Here is a 5,757-nt window from a genome sequence, read left to right as displayed (position 1 = left end):
TTGAATTCACACCTGAAACAAACTGCTGCTCCTTTAGAGGGGAGTGTCCAAGGGGGAAAGGTCAGAGATAGTTGTTTCTGTGGGTGATTAATAGTAGAGAGTGTCAAGAGCTGCATAGCTGCTTGGCCAAGGCGAGAATTAGAGCAGTTAAGTGGAAACGGTTTAGGAAGTCCCTCTTCCCTTGGAGAACGTGGCGTTGATATGTACGCATATTCTCCTGGACGGCAGTCACATCTAGCGGGATGACAGCCTGCTTCCGCTGCTGTTCTTGAGGAAGAGGACCCCTTTGGGAGGCAAACGAATATCCGTATGCATTTGCTGCTCATGGCCACGAGAGTCTTCTTGGTTGTTGGAGATAATGTTTGAAGCACTGGCAGCAGACAATAGCGCAAGGTTCCTTCAACGTAGGCTTTTTCAAGAATAATCATTGATCTGCAGTTGCGGCCCCACCGGTAAATACGTTGCGGTAAATAAGAAGTCTAAAGACTTCTTATTTACTCAATTGAATTCCTATATATGTTGCTTTTTGTCTACACATAGTCTGTAGACGAAAGTCGACTAGAAGTGTATGGCCATAAATCTATAAATTGTCTATAGACTGTCTATGGCGTTTGTATTGCCTATAGGCTGTTGTCAAGGATTTGTCTATGGACAATCTATAGACTTTATAGACAGAACACTATAGACACTCAGTAGACTGTCTAAAACTTTTTTTGTAAGGGAAGCAAAACATTTCCAATATTTGCATGCTCTACGACCGCAAACAAGAAATCCCGACGGACTTTATGAAAAGCCTCGGCAAGGTCAATCTGAAGTAGAGCTACTTGTGTGCAATATGAATATTGGCTTAGGTGCTGCGGCATCTAACACCGCGGACCTGATGCGTGTCAATTAAGTGAGCGACAACTACCTGGAGACGATTGCAAAGAACCTTTGCACAAACTTTGTTATCTACATTAAAGAGGGAAAGGGCCAATAGACTTCATCTGTTTTCAACCAATTTCTTTCTGTGCTTTTTAGAATTAATATAGTAAGCCCTGAATAGAAAGTGGTGGGCCAAAAACCAAAATCGTAAGAAGCCTGGAAAACCTCCATGAAGATAGACGCGAGGCAAGAGGAAAATGCTACTCCATGGCACAAAGTAAAATTAGGATTTTAGCCTATGTAGATTATGTCACCCTCTTTTGTTCTGACAAAACCAGTGTGCTTAAGCCATTACATTGGTATGAACAGTTTTTCGAGGTGTCAGGTACTGCGGCTCTTAATTTAGATCAATCCAAAGTGTTTTGGTTGGGCTATACGGGTATAACGCCAAATCATTATGGTACATAACCTGGAACTGTGGGACCCTGCGCTACCTAGGGCTTCCTCTTCACCAAATTCGCAACAGTGGAGCCTACTGGGATTCACAGATAATCTCCATGAGGCGACAAACCCAGGCTTGGCTGGGTAGAAAACTGTCAGTGTTTGATTGGTCTCGAGTCTGCGACATTTGTTTTATTTGCAAAGCTTGCCTATGTGCTACATGTTGCCCACTGTGCGAGAAATAAAGTGCAGGTGATGCACAGAATATTTGCTACCTTCGTATGGCGTTCCCAGTGGGAACCCATGCGTCTGGATAACCTGTTTCTCTAGAGTCTGGTGGAATAGGCCTTGTTCACTTATTCGTGCATCAGCTTGTCTCGCGCTTTTTTTTTTCAAATCGGCAAACCACTCTTTCATAATAACTGCGAATATTAGGCGCCTCAGTGCTCGTTTGCCTTTCCTGTTCGCACTGAGTGGACACACTCGTGACCTGTCATTTAATCGGTTAATGAAGTTGCGACAGGCGTTCTGGGAATCAGTGAGCACAACGGAGATGGGGTTGTATGCTACAGCTAATGCGACAGCTGCCTCCTCTGCGTGAGTGGGGTTGCATGTTTTCATCGAGGCGCGGTTCACCATCGATACTGAAGGCGTCGAGACCACAATAGTCATCACTTCATTTTGGGCCTGCTGCGTTCACGTAAAGGGTGTTAGGTTGCTCGTCCCAGTTCTTCTGCAGGGCTTCCCCTTTCTCCTTTCGATGTTATTACGGGATGCACATTCCGCGGAGCACGTTGATGCGTCTCCTCACATCGCGTGGTACATCTTCTCTTTGGTCTATCGTAGAGGGCAGATTAATATGGACCCTTTCGAGCAGTTCTCTATCGGGCTTTGTGAGTGCAAGATTATTGAGTTGTCAGAGCCATTGTATTTCCCACATCTCTTTGAGGGTAATATGTACTCCTAGATCCTTGAGCTTTGCCCTTGGCGCGGAGTTTGGTAGCCCAAGTGCCGTCTTGCAGGCTTTTCTAATCAGTGTCTTCAACTTTTAGTTTCCAGCATGAAGAGATTAAGGAATGCCGTCCCGTACATTATCCGAGAGATCACGAAAGCTTGCACTAAGCGGATGGCGTCCCTTTCCTTCATGCCACGATGTTTATTTCGGATACGATGTATCATCTGGAGGATTTGCTCGCTGGATGTCGCAAGCTTCTTCATAGTGGTGGTGCTCTGTCACCCCAGCGGGATATACTGCCCGAGGATCTTGATCTCAGTGGGTTCCTGTACAGGGTGGTTTTCTTTGTACACCGTGATGTTCTGCGCTAGGGGTGTCCTCGGGTTCTTCAGGACGAGCAACTCGGACTTTTCTGGTGCACACGGGAGGCCTCTCTCCCTGGCGTACCGGTCCACCGTGTCCGATGCTGCTTGAAGACGCTCCTCGATCTCAGCTCCACTCCCCGAGTAGCACGAGGCAGTGATATCAGCAGCATGGAATGTATGTTTGATGCCCGGGATTTCGGAGGGAAGGCCTGGTAGATCTTGCATAGCCAAATTAAACAAGAGAGGTGACAACACAGCCCCTTTCGGAGTTCCTTTCGGGCCTAGAGTGATGGGGTCTGATTTGATCCCACCGAATTTTATAGTGGCTTGCCTAGTTGATAAGAAGTTTTTGATATAGTTTTAGTTTCTTGCGCCACAGTTGTTATGGGCGAAGGTTTGAAGGATATTTTTATGCAGAACGTTGTCCAACGCTCCTTTGAAATCAAGTGCCAGGATGGCCCTTCTCTGTGACTTGGGAGGTGTCTCAAGGAGGTATTTGTACACGTACAAGAGGGGTCCTGCGTCGATAGGTGAAGGCGAAAGCCGAATTGAATGTTAGGTACGAGGTTATTCTTTTCTGAGTATCTAGACAGCCTCGTGTTGATGAACCTCTCTATGAGCTTCCCCGAAGACGAAGTCAGCGATAGCGGTCTTAGATTATCCAGTTTAGGGGGTTTGTTCGGCTTCGGAATAAGCCGAACCTCGTCCGTCTTCTATGATATTGGTAACGTTCCACTAGCCCTATGCTGCTCGTAGAAGCATTCCACCAGCGAGGTGATGGCGTCATTGCTGAGGTTAAATAAGAGCTTCGCTGTTATTTGATCTGGTCCTGGAGCAGCATTTTTTTCTCATAGCCGCCATTTCTGCTTTGATTTCTTATTTAGTAAGTGGGATGTCCAGCTTGCGATTCGGCAACCAAGAATACTCTTGCAGTTTCACGACTTGGTCCGTGCACAGATTACTAGTCTTGAACTTTTTCATCAGCTCTGTGTCTGTACCTGGGGTGGTGTGTACGAGAAATCTTCCAGGCACTCGCCTTCGACAAAAGGGGAGAGACGTGCGTCAGCACACATTAGATCGCGCTCCTCAAGAAGGAACTTTTAAAATTAAAATACTGAACGTGCTTCCCCACTTCTTACTCCTGCCTTCTTTGTTGTTTTCCCTTTTTCTTATACTTCCTACTCGATTACGTGGTCTTTGGTCCTTACTTCCCTGGTATTTATTGCATATGAAAAGTAAAACCGTTTTCAGTTCCTAGTGTAAGCGCTTGGGTTTGTCTTTTTTTGTGTTTTCCGTGCGTTTTTCGCTGCATATTTTCCTTTTCTGTATGTGCTGAATTTTATCTCGCCCTACCTGGAAAGATGGTCATGTTCATGTAAGATAAAGTTGTTTCTGTCTGCCCCAGGTGGCACAGTGTTTGCGGTGCTCAGCTACAACCCACCCCGCAGGACTGGGAGGTGATCCTGTTCGGCTGACACGACTTACGTTCCCAACAACGCTTTAGTCGGGCGCGTCCGGGCAGCGGCCACCGCTACTGGGTTCCCAAAGTTGGGCCCTCCACCTAGTGCTTGTAAGGACCGGTCCGCTACGGGCTGATCCAAGCGTACCTCCTGCCCCTTCCTAATAAGTGTTGTCGCCTCCGGGACATGAACGTTTGAGTGCAGTGGGGCCATATGGGGGCCCAAGGACCTACGTGTCCCAAACTCCCCTGTTCCAAATAAAGTTTTCGCCACTACCACCACTGAAAGACGCTGGTTCTTTCCCGACCGCGGCGGCCGCATGTCGATGGAGGCAAAGGTGGAAGGAATGAAAAAAATTACAGGATTGCACTTGTCTGCCGAATAGCGATAATGCGAACGCCTTTCCCTGTCCTCCCTTTCTCCCTCCGTTTTTGATTTTTGTAATTTTCGTTTGTTCTTTTTTCTGTGTGATTATAGTTTCTTATTCTTTTGTGTTTCTTTTTATTTTCTTCTGTTTTCGTTTAATACATATACATTGCTTATCAGCTTTTGCTTAATCAATTTTCGCATTTCATTTATATACCATATAACTTATGATTGACAGTTCGTGCGCACAACTTTTGTGCACAGACTTCTCTTACAACTTCCATCCATGCCCCTCATGAGCTTCCTTCTTCAAATACCAGAGACCCGTGTAATGTCCGATGTCGGCGCATGTTAGAGAACCTCAGGTAGTCGATATTATCCGGAGTCCTCCACAACGGCGAACTCATAGCCTGAGTCAGTTCGAGGCATTAAACACCATATAAATCAGAAATGGTTCCTTTGAATGTAAAAATTGAGTATTGCTTTCGAGGAAAGAAATGGCGAAGTAAACGTCTCGCGTATCTCGGCGGACACCCGAACCGTGTCGTAAAGGAAGGGATAAAGGAGGGAGTGAAAGAAGAAAGGAAGAAAGAGATCACAAAGCGGAGGTCTCCGGAATAATTTCGACGGCTTGGGGATATTTACCGTGATGCATTGACATCGCAGGGGGTATCTGTTGTTTCAGCCAGCGTCTTCATTTCGGTGGACGCGGTTGTAGCGACGCGCATCTCTTCTTTCACTCTTTTTTTTTATCTTTTAACTCTCCTCTATCTGAACGTGGCAGCGGTGGTGGCTCGGCTCGAGCCAGTCGGCAGGCCCGTGCACCTTCCTTTTCAACCTTCTGTCAGTCGCAACAACAGCAACAGCAGACAGGAAGTTTTTTCCGTTTCACTTCAACCGAAACGCGGCCGCCGCCGCGGTCGGGTTTGAATCCGGGTTCTCCGGCTCAGTACACGAGCGCCTTAACTACTGAGGCATCGCGGCTGGTAAGAGAGAAAAAATTGGCTGGGGCTTAGCTAAGCTTAAGCATGGATATCTCGAAGCGAAAGGCTGCGGTGATCCGCGATAAACAAGCGCTTGCGGCGAACGTCAAACGATGACGCATAGCGCGCGGCAGCGTGCGCCTGTTCTGTTGTTGTTGTGACTGAGAGAAGGATGAATAGGAAAGTGCACAGGCCTGCCAACTGGCTCCAGCCGCGCCACCACCGCTGCCACGTGCAGATAGAAGAGAGTTGAAAGATAAGAGCAAGAAGAAAAAGGGAGAAAAGACGCGCGTCGCAACAACCGCGTCCGCCGAAACGGACGC

Source organism: Amblyomma mixtum, chromosome 10 (assembly GCF_055824585.1).
Source record: "Amblyomma mixtum isolate Tamu chromosome 10, ASM5582458v1, whole genome shotgun sequence".
Lineage (NCBI taxonomy): Eukaryota > Metazoa > Arthropoda > Arachnida > Ixodida > Ixodidae > Amblyomma > Amblyomma mixtum.
Note: the sequence above shows the minus strand (reverse complement) of the source record.